The 17490-nt window shown below is 41.9% G+C and overlaps 1 protein-coding gene across 1 annotated transcript in view; it reads left to right on the top strand.

Annotated features, from left to right (window-relative positions):
- The window catches only part of SCAF8 (SR-related CTD associated factor 8), a 167120-nt gene extending 152953 nt beyond the window's left edge, over positions 1–14167 (top strand). Inside the window, exon 21 of the mRNA XM_055713807.1 lies at positions 14043–14167. The gene's annotated coding sequence lies outside the window, so the exon portion shown is untranslated. The remainder of the gene's footprint in view (positions 1–14042) is intronic.
- The last annotated feature ends 3323 nt before the right edge of the window (positions 14168–17490 follow it).

Genomic DNA, 17490 nt, shown 5'->3' on the forward strand with positions numbered 1-17490 from the left:
AGTTACGGCACTGCCAGCGAACATAAATGATTTAATACTGTCACGATTAGCCAAATGCAGGATAATTAGATGGTAAATGCACATTGATTATTTTCTTCATTTTCAGCCCCCTCAGTTCTGGAGTCTGTGTGCGTCAGGGCACTGTCACATGGGAGAGGGGCTCTCACAGGGAGAAGCTGAAGACCTGCCCGGTGCGTGAAGCCGGTCCTTTGGATAAGACAAAAAGTGTTTTAAAAGGTTTTGATGAGGTGGTTGTTGTTGTTGAATAGGTGGAGAGAAAACTCTTGGAAGAAGTCGCTGTAGCCAGTCATCCCTGATCGTTGGGTTTCTTAATAGCTGTGACGCTGCAGCGTGTTGTGCTCTGTCTGCAGACCAGTAACCTGAACTTCACGGGACCTGCCATAAGCAAAGCTGTGAAAGACTAGTATAACTGATGTGTTGATAGCACTTTTCATCCCTCGTTTGAGACGTTTAGTATGTTCTGTTTCTCCGTTCCTGGCCGTGTTTGCTTTTTGGCTGTTAAGTATTTGATGCGCCAGAAGGCTACATTCATGCTAGCGATGAAGCAGTTGGTGATGTCTTCTCAGCACATGTTACATTTTTTTGCCTTCGGGGTATTATGAGCTGGCTGAAGGTAGATAAACTAGGAAGGCTGACAATCTGAAGCCATCATCTGATCGATCTTTGGTATAGAGAAATTTCTGTGGCTAAAATAATCAAATCAAAATTTTCCATGCTCTCTCGTAAAGGTTCAAGAAAATTACAAACTTTTTTCCTATTGTCCCCACCCACATTTTATATGTGTATGTGCCGTGTGTGTGGAAACTTCCCCTCTATGCCTCTCATCCAAGTCGCTGACTTGTAGAGTACAGCTTCTGCAGAGTAGTTCCTGGACTTAAGGATTTTGTTTTCTAAAAAAAAAATATATTTAATTATATTAATCCTTTTAGGTTTTTTCTCTCTATTGCCAATGAGATTTTAGGAAGTCTTCTGTCCCGTGTTAATCCCATCAGCTTTGAGTGGTTTCCAAAAGACCCCATGGGACTCTTTCTGAATCTCCTCTCTTTTATGCCCTGTTGTCCATTGATACTTCATTCCTTGAGGGGAAAAAAAAAAAAGAGAGAAAGGAAAAAAAGTCTATTGGTGTGCCAGCTGGTTCATTGGGCGATTTGTCAGACCATTGAGATAACTCATAATGGTGTTGACACCATGGTGTAAAAACCAGGTGAAATGGGGTGAACTGGTGTTTGGATCTAACTTCAAAATAAAGTAGACTTAACTACCAGGTCTGATACATCTTTTGCGGATGCTATAACTTGCTTTGTGGGGGAGTGATCATATAAAGTAATTTTTCTCTGCTGTTACAGCCTGGTGTAGAGCTCATGAAAAAAATCATAGAGGTCTTTCCATCAGTCTCTTAGTGAGCGATGCCCGAAATCTTCTTGTAACACACAACTAGGTAAATGCTGCATATTTTCCTGTTGCTATTACATAAATATTATTAGATTATCAGAGCCATGATAAAAATGCTGAATAGTAGTAGCAGCAGTCCTGTGCTCATACCGTGGTGCTTCCACCATGGATCATCCTGGGGGACATGCAGAAGAGTGACTGGTGGTTGTGTTGGGCTGCTGGGCTGCACCCAGCCCTCAGCCCCCTCCTTGCCCTCCTCCTGGCTGCTCTCCTTGCGTGCCGGGTGCGCTGCCAGCAGCGTGTTAGTCAGGGGCTGGAATACACAGAATGACTGGGGAACAGTAAAGTATAAAGGGAATTTAGGAACTGAACAGGGCTGGGACCTCTCAGATTCACGTTAATTTATCTGCTACAGCAATATGCATACCAAGCGTAAATGCACTTTGTTATTAAAAGGGCTTAAATGGTTAAGTTCAAAATTCCTTGTGTGCTGAGCATGGTCTAGATGGTTTATAGCTGTAAGCATGCAAAAGGTTTACTTACAAAATTGATTTATACGTTCATTTATGTTCTTGAATATTGAGAACAGGCAAGGAATTAGCAGTGTTGCATGAGCTGCACTAGCACATTTTTCACCTTATATGGAGAATTGCCTGACACTTCCCAAGCAGGGTCAGATTTACTGTTACTGTCACATTCCTTAAAGTTGGAAGAAATCACGTTTCTCCGACTGAAGAGTCAGCTCTGTAAGCTTATGGTTTTGTAGCTTGAATATTGTGTTTTCATCCAGGAATTGCTGGGACGGACAGTGCTTCTTCAGAAAAATAGCAGCGTTTCACTGCCGTGTTGTGGAGTTCATTCCTCAGCTCGGGTGGAGAAACTTAGATGCTTGCATGGGAAAATATGTTTCTGTCTGGAGTTGTCTGGAGTTCCTCCTGGCTGGCTGTTCTGGTCCTGAAAAATGCAACAGGGAGGAAGGTCTTGGGGGACGAAGGGAAAGACCTGCAGATCATGTACCCGTGGTATTTAAGGGGGAAGAACTCACTGCTTTGTGTTGTCTTTATTCCTGCTAGGGTGGCTGGTGTTTGAAGCAGGTTTTTCGTGGACTTGTTTAGACAGTGACTGACAGCTGCTGGCTCTGAAGTCAGCGACCTGCTGTGGAAATAGCCACATCACAAATTCATCATCTGAATGTGAAGTTAAATAAGTGGAAAATATGGAAGTGAAGATGAATCGCTTGTTTAGTTACTGATATCTCAGATTAGAGAAGCTGGACAGACAGAAAAAATACTTGAAAGATGAAGAAGGTGACAATTATAAAATTTCCTTTCGTGGTAGTGTAAAAGTACAGCATAGCAGTGCCAATGAAGGCTGTGTTCACTGAAATACTTGAATTTGGAAGATTGGAAACCAATATCGGGTCTGATTTAGTTAAGTCTTTCAAATTAAAGGAAGAAATGCTTTCTGTCTAAAATATTTCTGGGATTGTGGCATTTGGTAGGGCAGTAAGTCTTACCTACTGCTGCTGCTTGTTCTTTGGGTAAATTTTATAAATTTTTACAGCCTGTGCTCCACTACTCCTATGACTTGAGTTTACATTGTGATTATACAGGGTTTTTTTCTATGGTACTACTTGGGAAATAAAATACTTAAAAATGGTAGTGATTAGGTGGAATGATTAGAAAACCTGGCCTGAAGTTACTGTTGCTGATTTCACTTTCATGCAGGTCCAGAAGAGTTAAGTGGAAAATGATACTCAGGTTTTTCTTGCTCCATAAAGGCAACGTTGGCTGTATTTTTTTGAATAATAAGACATAAGGAAGAATTCATGAGCCTAGGAACATTTGAAGCCAACAGAAACAAAAGGGTAGTTTATATGGCTAAATACTTTGAAAAACCAACATTTGAAACATTTAGCCAAGTGGTTGCATTGCAGTATCTGTGCAGGTTTGAGGGGGTAGGCCAAAAGATACAAATTTTTATTTTCTGTTTGCTTGTTTGTGGTTTTCCCATTCTTCCCCTTTTATGGCTCACCAGAAAAGAACCAGATTTCTTATCGTGTATGGATATAAAAGATCTTAAAGTACATATATTTATTTTTAGGACTCCACCCTTGGGCTTTGGATTTTCTGAACAGCTATTTCAGTAAATTTACATCTATATGGGGAAACTGGCAAATTGAATACTGTGCAAATCCACATTTTAAAAAAAGCAATTGCTATTATAGAAGGTAAATGATATCATAAGAAAGCCAAGTAAAAAAGATTGCATTTTTGTTTGCTACTAAGGGAATGATCAATGCTTCCTGCTGGCTTTTGCACCCTGCAATTGCAGATTCTGGCATGCAAATGGTTTAAATAATGCTAGGTTTTGTTACTGGTTGGCGCTGTATAATACTGGGACTGGAGTGACTTAAATATACGGAGTGTGGGCCAATCCCAAAGTCCTTTCTGAGGCAGAACACCCACTGAAATCACATTTAAGTGTCGTCAGTGAAAGCTTTGCCAAAGAGATCACTATGGATTTGACCCCAAAGTTATTACTACTAAATTTCATATGTAAGCCTTTCATTATTGTGTTTTTTAAGAATGGACTACTCGAATGAATCCTGGAATTCATTATAACTTCAAGATTTTACCAGGCTATTGGCCTCTTAAACTACATTTCCACTGGAAAAAAAATTTCCTTCCTGTTTTCGTTTTTCTTTTTTCTTTTTTTTTTATTTTTTGTTGTTGCTCAGAAAGAAGTAGGAAAGATACTCTGTGGCTCAGATTTGTTTTACCTCAGGCAAACAATCTACCGAGGTGCCTAAAATTAGAAGGTTGGTCTTCCAGCCTCTCCTGTGGAGAGGGTCATGTCCAGAGAGGGTTTTGCTCAATGTCGTCTTCTGGCTGTGACTCCCCCTGCAACTGTCTCCGTTAGCTCAGGAGTGGTGTAAGGTGCACTGACCGAGGAACCCAGAGAGACATGGTTGGTAGGTGAAGGACCTGCTGTCATTTGTGATAGGAACTGTAGGTAATTTGTTTCAAAATTCCTTTTTAGGAGTTAGCAGCTCGGGTTTTTTTCTTTCTTTTCTCCATGCATGATGAGGATTGGTGATAGAGCTGTGTCCTTGAGTATAGAAAATCCTGTGTTGCCATAGGACCCTTGCAAGGTCTCCAGTCTCTTTTGCTCTCACTGTACACTTTGTGTTTCACCTTTTGGTCCCTTCCCAGAGACTGCAGGTTTCATGTCAGATCTCCTGAAGTGTTTTGTGAGTCGTGATGTGGATGGACAGATTATAAGATCCACAGACCCTTCAGATGCCTGCAGTGCCTGGCTGCTTGTGACAGGACTGGCTGGATCAGGTGGTCCCTTCCTGGCCTTGGATACCAAGAGAGGGATTTTCAACACAGAAATCTGGATGTTTCATACTTTATATTGCTAAAACAGCAGTAATCTTGTTTAAAATATTGAAGCAACAACAACAGAAAGGGCAAGCCATTAGTGTTTTACTATGACTTTACATTTCCAACTGCATTATACAATATTATATATAAAATATGGTAGATGGAGGTGGTAGGAGCACCTTTAAGCATGCCTCCCATATTCTAACATCATATTTTCACCTGTGTTTAGTTCTTGCCAGCCTTCAGTCATTCATATACAAAACTTCCACAGTGTTTTTTCTGCTTCAGGCAGAAAACTCTTGGAAAGGTTTTCAGCAGAACTCCAACTCTTTTTAAAAGAATGCATTACAGAAAATCAGAGAGGTTTGTCAACTTGATTTAGCCAGCCGTTCCTTCAAAGAGCTGTTATACCTTCAGGGAGTAGAGGGGGGAGTCGAGATGCTTTTTGCAGCTCTGTGGAAATTAACCCAGATTTACCAGCCTACCAGAGCTGGTGAAAATTGTTATCTACACGTGCTCACAAAAGCAGGTTAGAGGCTTGCTGATAAAATCTTGGAATACTCCCACTTTATAAAACATGCTTCAACCCCACCAGCCCCTGTCTGTGCCTGGGGTGATGAATACGCTGGGTGGTACCAAGTACCCTGGCTGGGTAGCTCCACAGTTACCGCTGCTTCTGCTTTGTCAGAGGAGAAGGTATCTGGGCATTTAATAGTCCTCCAAATCTGGTAAAGCTTTATGCCAAGGCATACTTGAGGCAGTAATGGAAAAGCAGTTGAAATCATCACTGTTTTACTAGTCATCATTCATGCCGTTAATTTCTGATGAAGCTGGCAGTAGAATTTATACTCTGGTCCATGTACCACTCAAGAGAGCCTAGCATGATGGGTGTGATGCCCAAAGTTTAGGAACAAGATTTGAAAAATATCTTTCTGTCTTCTACCTTTCTTTCTGCCAGATTGTGGGGAGACTCTAGTACTACTGGTTTTAGGATTTTACTGATAATTCTTTGTTGTTTTAGAGTCACAATTCTTGGAGCCATGACTTCCATAGAGGAGATGGATCGATCTATTTTATTTAAAAATAGCTAAGCATAAACATAGTACTGGAATTTTTATGAAGGTTGAAATAAAACAATAAAAAGAAGAGTCTAAGGAATGTTATCTTTACACTGTTGAAGCAATCAGGCTAACAGGTTGATATCTTGAGGCTGATGGCAAGATGAAGGTCAGATCTGAGTCATTCTGCAGGGTGGGAATGAAGCTGCTGCAGATATCTCAGCATTGCTCCAGTTAAGGTCTAAAGGCTTCATGTAGTTTGGGTTCCCTCCTCCCATGTTCCTGTTGTTCTTTTACATTTATAATGGCATTGAGAACTCTTAATCTCCCTATCTTAAACCCCTTTAAAATATTCAGCTTGCTCAGAAGGCAGAAAATCTCCTAGTGAGAATGCTTTAGATCTTTGCTTTCTCAGTTGTGATCCCTGACAGGCACCAGGAGCTTTTTTTGAAGGGAGAGTTTATAGTTGGGCAGGTGAGATGGAAAGGGAGAAGGAAGCAGTTGCCAGCCTCTAGTGTTGGCCAAGTTAGCGGGCTAAGAAATAGCTCTTGTTTGCAACAAATAGGTAATTGCTTGCTGAGTATAAATTACTAGGTTGTTTTTACAATCTTTCTGCTAATCCATCATGCTAACCATGATGAAAGACTAATGATGTTTTGTTGCCCTTCAGATTTCCGTTCACATTTCATTCATACCCAAAGGTGAATGTTGCCACAGATGTCCTAGCAACCTGCAGCAGTCATGATACACCATTTAGCATTTTGAGTCTGTTCAGGCTGTTAGGATATTCCGTAAGGATTGTTCCTTAGCACTGGCTGCCCGTCTTAAAGCATGTTCCCACCAACAAAAATGCCACTAATTAAAACTTATGTGAGTGGAAGTGGTATCATCAACATCAACTATATGCTCTTAATTTGGAAAAAAAAATGTAAGGCTCGTAGAGTGAACTAAATCAATTAAGCAGTTCAAGACTCTGTGTTATAAAATCTTAGGTAAGACTTAAACTGTGTGGCAAATTGTAGTTGTCTGCCTGGCAGCTGAAGTTAATGGTGGGTGACTTCCCCGTGAGTTTGTGTGCTGAGCTAAGAGCAAGGAACTCCAGTGTTTCTCTTAAACGTTTATCTTGATATGCTGAATCTTTCACAAGACCTATTTAAGCTACAAGACGGAATTTTGGCCTATATCTCAAGTTAATATCTTGAGGTTGGTTTTCCCCAGCTTTTCTGTTGCTTTCAATCAATTATGAATGTCCTGATGAAAACGCAGGATTAAAATACCATGCTATTTTCTTGTGCGTGACATAAAATTATATGTAAAAATTATACATGATATAAAAAATTATACAAAATGAAAGTGCAGGAAAAGGGAGAATAAAGTACATGGAAAAATATAAGATAATACAGTATATTCTGTAGCATTTCTTACAGCATGGTATCTGTAAAATGTAGATATTTAAGTGCTTCATTTGGTATCTACCACCAAATGTGAGCAATGACCTGTTGATAGTGGTGTTAGCTTTGTGGAAACCTGAGGCTCACCTTTCAATGTGCAACATGTTTTGGCTTTCTTTGTTAGCTTCGTGGAGGGTTTTACAGAAATAATCTCTAACTTTTTTATGCAAAAGGTGTTAACGTCTTTTGAAGTTTTGCTTAGGAAATGATGGCTTTTTTTAAATTTTTTTTTTTTTCCTGAACAGTAGCACTGTTGGTGGGTCCTTCCTGCGGTATTCAGCCTGAGCTCTGGCAGAGAATATCGCCGCTGTTGCTTTAATCCCACAGTGTTGCTTTATAAAGATATGGCCTGGTTTGGTTTATAGTTTTGCTTTAAATACACAATAAGAGAGTTCATCTCCATTTCAGAAAAGGTTTATGACTGATCTCTGCCTGACTAGGAACGTTTATTTTCTTTAGTTGCTTCACTGCAAAAATGTTTTGATATTGAGAGTCCCAAGCTGGTAATGGGGCCTCACTTGCACTCTCTGCAGATCTAATCCCGTCACCTCTAGAAAGCTGTGTTTTTGTGATGGACCCTCACGTAGATCAGGCTCGGTTCTGTTATTTCTGTTCCCCTTCCCCATCGGTCACCCTCTTTTGAAGTCTGCATCATTGAACTGATCTATGGATGCTGGCAAGACCATCAGAAGCCTCAGTAAGATTTACTTATCAGTTCCAGTCCTTTGCAATAACATAGGTTTATTTCTTTTTCTCCGTAACTTGATGATGAAATAACCTTGAGTTATAAACGATCTCAGAAAAAAATTTCCACCAGCAGGCATAACAGCAACAGAAAAGGGATTCACAATGGATCAGTTCTGGATGCTCTTAAAATGGCATGCTGATGTAGGATCAGCTTTCTCGCTTGACTTCTGCTGATGTCATGTATTAATTATGTACTAAGTTGACAGAGGCCAATGGAAGAACCCTTTCTAACCATGTACCAGGAGTTCTGCGGGGCCGTGGTGTGTCCTGTGTGGTGGCTTGGGCTTTGTAAGTGAATAAATAGTTCCAAGTACGGGAAGAAGCATACACAGGAGAAGAGATGATATGAAGCATGTAATTTAGGATGTGGAAGAGAAAGCTCGGCTCCTCCCTCCCTGCCCTACCTAGCCTGGCTATCCAGTCTGCCCCATGTCTGCCTTCCTAGTGTCACTTTCTGGTGACCAGGAGAAGGATTGGGCTACTCCTGTATGCAGAACTGAGGCACCAACACTACCTACCACCTTGCAGATCTTCCTGGTCAAGGGCAGATGGAGCAGGAAGGCTATTTGCTTGAATCACCTAGGGATCAGACCTGTGGGAAGGAGATGGCCCTCCCCCTTGGTCACAGGGTGGTGGGCAAGGAGAGGGTCATGCGGTGGGGACGCTTTTTGTTGGTGTGTAGAGACCAGGAGGGGATGTTCATGGAAAGAGGAAAGATGGTCCTTGCTGTTCAGAGCATCAGCAGACAGAACTGTAACCTAAGGGCAGGTGAAACATGAGCTTTACCAGGCTAAGGGCAGTGTGAGTTGTGGTGCACAGATACGGTCAAGGAAGGCTTACCCATTTTTTAGGGGTAAAAGACTCATGGTCAGTTTGTAGGCCAGCCTGTGGCTGGAGAAATTTTGATGAGAGCTTAAAAAAAGAGTGAGGAAACCTTAAATAAGGGTTTCTTTTCGATTGTCTTTGTAGGTGGGACACTGAAACCACTCGCTGGATGGGAGTACGCCTGGTTTCAGTTGTGGTGTGTTCGTAACGCTGTGTACATTCCTGTCGAGTATCAGTGTCATCCCTCGCTGCTTGCCTGAGCCAACTAATTTATGACTGCAGTTCTTTGGCAGGGCTTTGCAAATGCATGTTGAACCTCCAGCCTGGGTTTGTTTTATATATAATAATAAATATATGTGTAAAAATATAAAAATATATATAAACCATAATTCAAAAAAAATAAATAGATGGCTGTGAAATCCAAAGCAAGATAATGTGAGACTTCCTAAAGAATAAAGTAAAATAAAAAATATTTCTGAGGTTTAACACTGAAAGTTTGGGGTTTTGTTTTTGTTGTGTTGTGGGTTTTTGCTCTTCTGTTTGATGTTAATGAAGAGGAAAGCAGTTCAGTGCAGAACTGGTTAATGCACATTTCTCTGGGGTGGAGTGATCTGTTGGTCAGTCACACCTTCTCCAGATTAACCTAAGTGGATTAATCAATTATCATCTTTCTAATTAAATTGCTGAGTAGAGAGTTAGAGGCTTTAGATGATGATCATTGGTTTTGTATAGAATTAGTAAATTAAAAGTAAGTAACGTTAACAAGATATTCCTTTTTCTCATAGGATCAGTCAAAGGTTAGGAAAAAAGTCAGCACTTTTGTTACTGTGCTGCCTGTAAATCATCAATAAAAATGAAAAAGTACTTTCAGTTGCTTTCAGAAATACATTCTGAAAATAGCAAGAGAGACTGGGAAGGCTTGGATCATCCCAGGCATACAATTCCTCCTTGGCTCAGTTCTGCATCTGACAGAGGAGTTAGGGTAGATTCTGAAACTCTGCTCGGGAATGTGAAGTTTCCCAAAGCAAACACGCAGGCACAGGGAAGGGAAGTCCCATCTTTCCTTGTGCAGATGGCTTCTGCCTTCTGGGAAGAGCTGCAGGCTGTGGCATAGCCCTGGCTTTGCGGTCAGGGGGAGAAGATGCACTCGGTAAACAGTCCCTTCCTGTGGACCTGAGAGTTTGCAGCCTCAGAGCAGAGCTGATGCTCAGTGTGTCACTGGGCACCCTGGACTCCCAGGAGCTGTGCTGCGGCTTAGATTGAATATATCCTGACTGTGTGTGTCCAGTATGCTGGCGCATTTAGAGTTGTTCAATGCTGAAAAAGTTGTGGGATTATTATTCCCGCCACCCCCCACCCCCCCCCGCCCCCGTGTAAGCAGAAGCAGCTTTCCATGGTATTACATCTGATCTGCAGACTATTCCCAAGTTTCTCCAGGGAAAAAGGGAGGGGGCAGAATTCCAAGAAAACCACATGTAGCAAACTGATGGACTGTTGCAGAAAGCTACAACAGCTGCCACACGCTGTTCTCTAGTTGTTGGTTGAACATAGATGGTATAGAAGAAGTTAAAATCTCTGTGCCTGTCTGATGACATCTCGAGAGGTGAGGGTCTGGATGTATATACTGTGCATAACTACCCTGGAGAGCAGTTTGCAGTGCGTTTTATAGGAGGGCACTGTGCTGTCATTAGTTTGGTTACAAGCAGCTAACCCTCCAGGGGAACCGCATGAGCAAGCGTCACCTCTGCTTCCTTCTTGCCAGACCTGTTGAGGTTTGGTAGCATCTCATGCCTTCCTTTTGACACAGGAAACATACTACGGCTGAAACAAAGTGTTTGTAGCATTGTGTTCCTGAATTGCTCAGCACCTGGTTATTGTACATGGCTTTAACAAGGGGCTATAGTTTGTACTGAAGATATCTGGCAACCCCGCAAAAAAACCCCAACAGCTGGTGTTTTCTCCCTGCTCTTGCAGGTGGCACCTACCCTGAGTTTGTGCGGCCCTTCCCAGATAGCAACTCAGGAACTAGATCCATGACTTTAATGTTGCTTTTGAGTCTATAGTGTAATTCACTCTTGGTTTACAGTGGAGCTGGAAGGGCCTGTGATATCTTTGTACTGATGTCTTTACTTCACTGCCATACCAGCTAGACATTTGCTGGTGTTTATTTTTGCTTACACCCCTATTCAGCAGTGAAATGGAAGTGTGAATACGAGATTAATGACAAACTGAAGTTCTGGTACTGTAGCACCTACTAATCTATTCTGTTAAGACATTCACAGCTACGCCTACCTGTCCTTAATTAAATGCAGAGCCTATAGTATTGTATTTGCCATGCTTAGCACCCAGAGATTTGTCATTATTTGTTAGTATACAGGAGGCTAGAAGCTCAGTCTGAGATGTGTGAGGTTTATGTAACTGTTATTTTAGTATAGCAGCAGTTGTCTTTTAAGTACCTCTTTCTCTTTTTTTACCCTTCACCATGTTTTTTGGATGCAAGAAATATTTTTTTCACATTGAGTCCTTCAGAAGTGCTTTGCCCTCAGTAGAAATTTGATGAGAATCCGTGCTATTAAAAGATCTGTTTTAGAAAAGGGGAAAGAGGAGTGTTTTTAATTCACCGGTGTATGATGCGTGTTTCCTCCTAGCCTGCTTTAAAAAGGTACTTGAATGGGTAGAGCTCTCTGTGTACCATGTACACAGCAACATCCTATCCTTTATTTGGAGGCCTATAGATTTTCCTTATGTTAAGCCTTGTTATTCAGGAGTGTGCAGATATGGGGAAACAGGCATCACTGAGCTGACAGAGCATTGCTGGGAAGTTTGTATTCACCATGGCAAACTTCCGTCAACATTTGATGGACTGTTTGCAGGGGAGCATTGTGACCTCCCTGAGAGGTAGCTTTCTGGGAGTGCTGGAAGCACTTCAAAAAGTTGGGCCCTCTTCCTTGGCCAGGAAGTTTTCTTCAAACAGCAGGATATTGTCCTTTATAAGTCTCCGAGTAAGAGCTGACCGGTAGGGACCTCATGTATTACTTTGCCATAAATTGTTTTTTTCATATCAAAAGTAGTACATCACCTGCCTGCTGTAAGCGTTGTGCTCTCATTTCTGCCTGTTCTTGCCCCAGTTGCAACATTTTAGCTGTACATTTACGAATCTGGGATGACTGAGTGTTAGTACCATGAGGTCACCACGGCTGTAATTAGCTAACAGCAGCTGCCTTCCCCCTATAGTTATGGGCCAGCAAAAGTCCATGACGGCAGAGTTTAACTCTATGTGGTTGAAATTGCATGTTTATACTGACACGGGTCTTGCATTTAGCATCACATTAGGTCTCACTCCATGTCTACCAAGTCATCAGCAAAGATGATTTGCAATCATGTGGGTGAGAGCAAGCTACCATCCAAGTCTTTTGAGTTTTAGTTGCTGGTGTTGAGAAACTGGGCACTATGGTGAAGGAAGCGCTGTGTTGTGTCTTTTTGAGGAACAGATCCATGCTGTGCCATGCTGTAGGAAAAGTATGATAAAAAATACACATCAGGCATGGTAGCAGCAGTATGAACTTTGTGACAGAAGGGATCCATGGCACATGGGTCATGGTGATGTTACCTGAATGCCATCATTGTGGCACTTGCAGCCCTGCCCTGCAGCGCTGGCTCTGTGTCTCTTACACTGATGATAAGGAGGGTTTTGGTTAAATGTTCAGTGTAGATAGATGTTTACTCTTCCCCACCAGCAAAGCAAGTCTCTATCTTTATCTCTAAACTTTAAAAGTGGTTTTATGGTAAAAATGAAGAAAAAAATTACTTACACCTTATTACTCCTGCTTCCTCTTGGGTGTAACTTGCAGCCTGATACTGCTCTTTGTTGGCCCATTGTTAATTTCTCCCTTTTATATGGTGGTTTTGCAGCCTGCATTATGTCCTATTTTGCCTGCATTTTATTTTAATGGAATAGCCTTTGGTTTTGGTGAAGTCAGTTTGGGACTTTGCTCTAATTCCACTGAGTAACGTTAGAAAAAGAAAATGTCTAGTATTATGTTACCCTGTTTGTATGTTTGACAGTTTTAGATGGAGGAGTAAACCCTAGTTTCTGTTGTACATGTTTGCATGTAACATTTTAATTGAGACTCTGTTTTGTTGTACACAGACTCCATCACCAGGCTTTTCAGTAAGATCTGCCTTTTGAAGCATGAGGAGTAAGATAAAATTCTTGTGTTAGTTTTAATTCTGTGGTATGTCAGTTTAACTGTTGTAGAAATAAGGAAATTTTTATGACAAGGTGCTATGTGCCGTGAAGAAGCTGTTGAAAGTCAGCTGTGCCAATTTAAACATCACAGAAAATATTGTAATACAGTCTGACACTTTGCAGCATGAAAATGACAGACTTTGCAGAGCACAAAGTTCTCCTTGCCAGCTTTTGGGAGCTCAGTTAGACACCATCTTCAGTGTATTTGCATCGAACAAGAAGAGCAGATGTATCTTCTGTCTTACCTTTTTTGGGCAGTGTGAGCAAAACAGCAGCTCGTTACTCTGTATGGGTCTACTCAAAAGCAATGGCCGGCTTTTGAGAACCTGGCTCGGCTGGTGCAAGGAAACTTCGGTGGGAGGTCCTTGTAGCTGATGTACAACTATTTTGCAGAGGTCCTGGCTGAGTTTTGATAGCCTGTCCAGGCCTGGGATGTGAGAAGCTTTCAATAACATGCAGGAATGGACCCGAAGGTGCTGTTGCGTGGATCACAATCCTGTTGTGGTGCAGGCACCCTTTGCGGTCAGTGCCACCACTGCAGAAAGGGGACCATGATGGTGCTGGCCCATTTCAAGCTACCTTGCCTGGTTGTGTGTTTCCCAGATGGAATCCTAGACAGTTTAACAAAACCTCCTCTTGAAGCATGTGTTTGTAATGTGTTGCATTACCGGTTTCTGACTTGCCTTTGTATACAGAAAGAGTTTTTAGCTGCTGCGAATGAGCGGCCCGCACAGAATGTGTAAGTGAGGTGTGAATTGAGCAGAGATGTTCCTGGCTGCCTTTTTTTGCATGCGAGTTGTTGGCTTTGCATGGGAGAGGTTAATGATTTAGTTGGCAGTGATTCAGAATGAAACTTACTACCAATGTATCTAGGGATACACATGTTAACAAAACAGTTTTTGTTTTTCAGATTGCCAGCGCTATGAAAATAGAGACTTCCAGCAAAAATTTCTTCAGCTCGGGGAAGCGGCAGGGGCAGCGTTAAGAACACACCCCACCCTCCCTCTGTGCTTTCACCCCAGGATGCAGAGGGAAACACAGCACACGGAGAGCAAATAAATTATGCAAGGTTTGTTTGTTTTTATTTTTTTTTGTTTGTTTATTTCTGAATGTGTAAGTTGGATTATAAAACATTATAGGCCAAGGTCCAGCTACAACCAGCTTAAAATTCGCTTTAGTCCCTGGGTCTTAATGTTTCGTATTGGCTGGGTGCCTTTGAGGTTTTAGTCACCCAACAGTGAACACTAGCACTGGGGAAAATGTAGGCTATCTGAATTGTTTGTCTCGAGGCATTCATCCAACATTTAATGCCTCTGACTTCAAAATAGGTTGTATTTACAAAACTTCAGTCCAGACAAGCGTCCAAATCTGTAAATAGCATACATGCAGTTTTCTATACTTAACTTAAGGAGGGAGAGGGAGGGGTTTAGGCTTTTTCCTGCTCAGCTATTATGAGTGTTATGATGTGGTAGATGTGTGTCTATCAAAGGAGAGGGAATGAATGAGCAGTTTCTGGTGTAGACTGCATCGTTCCAGAATTAGACAGAACATTACCAGCAAAGAGGTGCCCTGCTCCTGTTGTCTCACTGTCCCCAGAGGACGGAGCGGCATTAAAGTTTAGTTCTGGTGATCATCAGATGTCTTTCTGCTGTAGTCACAAATCTTATGCATGGCATATGAGAGAGAAACCAACGCTTTGGTTGAGGGTATGAAAGAGCTGGAGCAACTGAGATTATGGGAAGGCAGGTTTCCTCCACCCCTTTTAGTTTTGTCATGTGAAATAAGGGGGTTGTTTTAGAGATTTTAGAAGACTTAATCATGATGTTTTTATAAAAGGGTGGTGAGTGTGTTTATTTGGCTTTTCATTATTCTTAATTCCTTCAGCATTGTTTGCTGTTATTAATTGCAGTAACCCCACTTTGTTGTCAGCACTGTGCTATCTACTACACCATGTATGCTACTAGTTAACACAAAGTCCAGCCATGTTTGGGCTTTGTCACAGGAATCCACTGCCCAACCCTGACAAAGCCAGCTTTTAGGAAGTTTAGGCCTATGGGCAGTTCTGCACATCACAAAGCCGTAGGGAGCAGGGTTGGACCTCAGTGCATCCAGTTCATCCTCATTCCCCGGGAGTTTGTCTGATGCGATCTTAAACACATCCACTGGTGAGGGCTGAAGTTTCAGAGGGACTCGGTCACCTCCTGTGCTAGGACAGGATTGCTTTTCTTGCCTGACAAAATATTTTGGGGCAAAATTGTGCTGAATAAACAAGGGAACTGTCCAAGTTGCAGGTTTTTTCCTGACTGACACACACCAGGCATGTGACTCTTAGAGCAGATTATTATATGATACTCAAACAGTTAAAAAAATTGGTATCTATATATTCAGTCTATTTTGTAACCCACTCATGTCTTTTAAAATTAGTATATAATGAAGCATTGGTACATTTTGTAATGACTTTAGAATTCGGCCATCTGAAAGGAATTTAGGGCACCAGTGCCACAGAAGTAAATATGCACAAGCTCTGGATTTGCTGTTGTTTGGTTATCAGAGTATTTGGCCCATTTTCTAAAACACACAGGTTATTCTTAATGCTAGGTTATACATTCAGGATATGTTATAAAATGGAAATGGATTTGCAGGAGTGATCAATGTGATGTTGAAATGATTACAACAGTCTAGAAGGTCTTCTGAGTTTTGGAGTTTTTTCCTCCTCAAAAAGGTGAAGTAATACAACCAACCAACTCCAAAATAGTCAACTTCTAACTGCTTTTGATAAAAGGACAGCAGCAATGCTGTGCCGTTGTGATGCATACAACTAGATTTACTGTTCTGGTGTGTCGTGCCATGCTCCGTTGCCTCAGGTTGAAAGTGTTACTGAGATTAATGTACTGCAGCACTTGTAAAAAGATCTTAATTTGTCATATTAGTCAATCTGCTGGGGGCTTGGGTTGTTCGTTTGCTTGACCTGTATTGGTAACAGGAAGTATTGGACCTGATTCTAACATTTAATGAGACTAACATCTGTTGGGGCTTTGGGTCTCACAACCATCAGAGCCTGCTGGTGGTTTCTGCCATGTTTCAGTGCTGTGGGGTAGATCCACTATTTATTGCCTTGCAAGTTTATCAGCTTTCAGCAGTCAGTACATTTTGTTTCATTTCGATTGTGATCACCTGCAGCTTTCCAAAAAGCAGTGAAAACCCAGAGCAAGTTTGTCAATGGCAGAAGGTGAATTTGGGAACCACGTGAAGACATGTAAGAGAAAATTACGGCATACAGCTTCCTAATGATAAACATACTGAGAACATCCTGAAATTATAAAACAGTGTGGCGCATTACAGCGTTAATTTGCATTTTGGCTAAGGCGTTGCTGCATTTTTGGACTATCCCTTTAATTCTGCTCTTTTAATTACCTGCTGACTGGTTCCTGGGGTGGAAGCAGCAGGAGCTGAGCCTGCAGCAGTTCCCTGACGTAGTGGTTTCTATCAGACAGAGCAATGGGATTGCTAAGGTTATTTTGAAACCTGAGGTCTCCTGCTGTAGACCAGCAGAATGACCTGAACAGGAATCTAATTAAAAAGTCCAAGATATTGAATAAAGCTCACAAGTGCCATCTGTTCAGTTTTATAACCTGAAATTACTTGCTGAATTGCAGTAACAAGTTTGATTGTTCCTGCATTTATGTTGCAGCTGAATTTTGTTACAGCAGCCGGCCCGTACAGGCAGAGTTGCACAGATTTTGTTAGTGTTAATAACTGCTCGGACTTCATTAAGTATTTCAGCAAAGTACGTTCTGGAGATACAGGTGGTTTAAAACTTAATCTCATGAGGAAGGCATTGATACCCTGCAGGCCCAGTGCTGATTTTCCAGTTTAAAGTGAGCTTGGAAAGGGGCAGCAGGCGCTGACCCTAAGAAGGTACCTGGTAAGGGATGTTTCCTCAGGCTCTGCAGGACTGAGCCCTTCCTGGCTGGCTGGAGTTCCTGCTGGCTGGAGGCATGTGGATTACATTCCCCTTGCAGGGCAGTGGGCTCTGGTTCCCCAGGTCCAAGGGCTCCTGGTTCCTGCGACTGAAGAACCTACTTGCTGTGCATGGCCCATAAGCTTCTAAATGTTGCTCTGTCTTTGGGAAGATGCAAGCGTGAGTGCCCATGCTATACACCGACTCTCAAGTTGCTCTGGAGGATGATTTGTTGTGCATGCATCGGGTCTAGAAAACCTGAGTTAGGAAGAGAGCTGCTTAACGTGGGATACGGATGTGCTGAAGGCGGTAAAAGTGAAGTACCTATTGGTATGTGTTCATGCGGGGTCTTCCATGGTGGTATAGCCTGAGGAATACTGACACCTGATTTTCAGAA

The sequence above is a fragment of the Falco cherrug genome, chromosome 6 (genome assembly GCF_023634085.1).
Source record: "Falco cherrug isolate bFalChe1 chromosome 6, bFalChe1.pri, whole genome shotgun sequence".
Lineage (NCBI taxonomy): Eukaryota > Metazoa > Chordata > Aves > Falconiformes > Falconidae > Falco > Falco cherrug.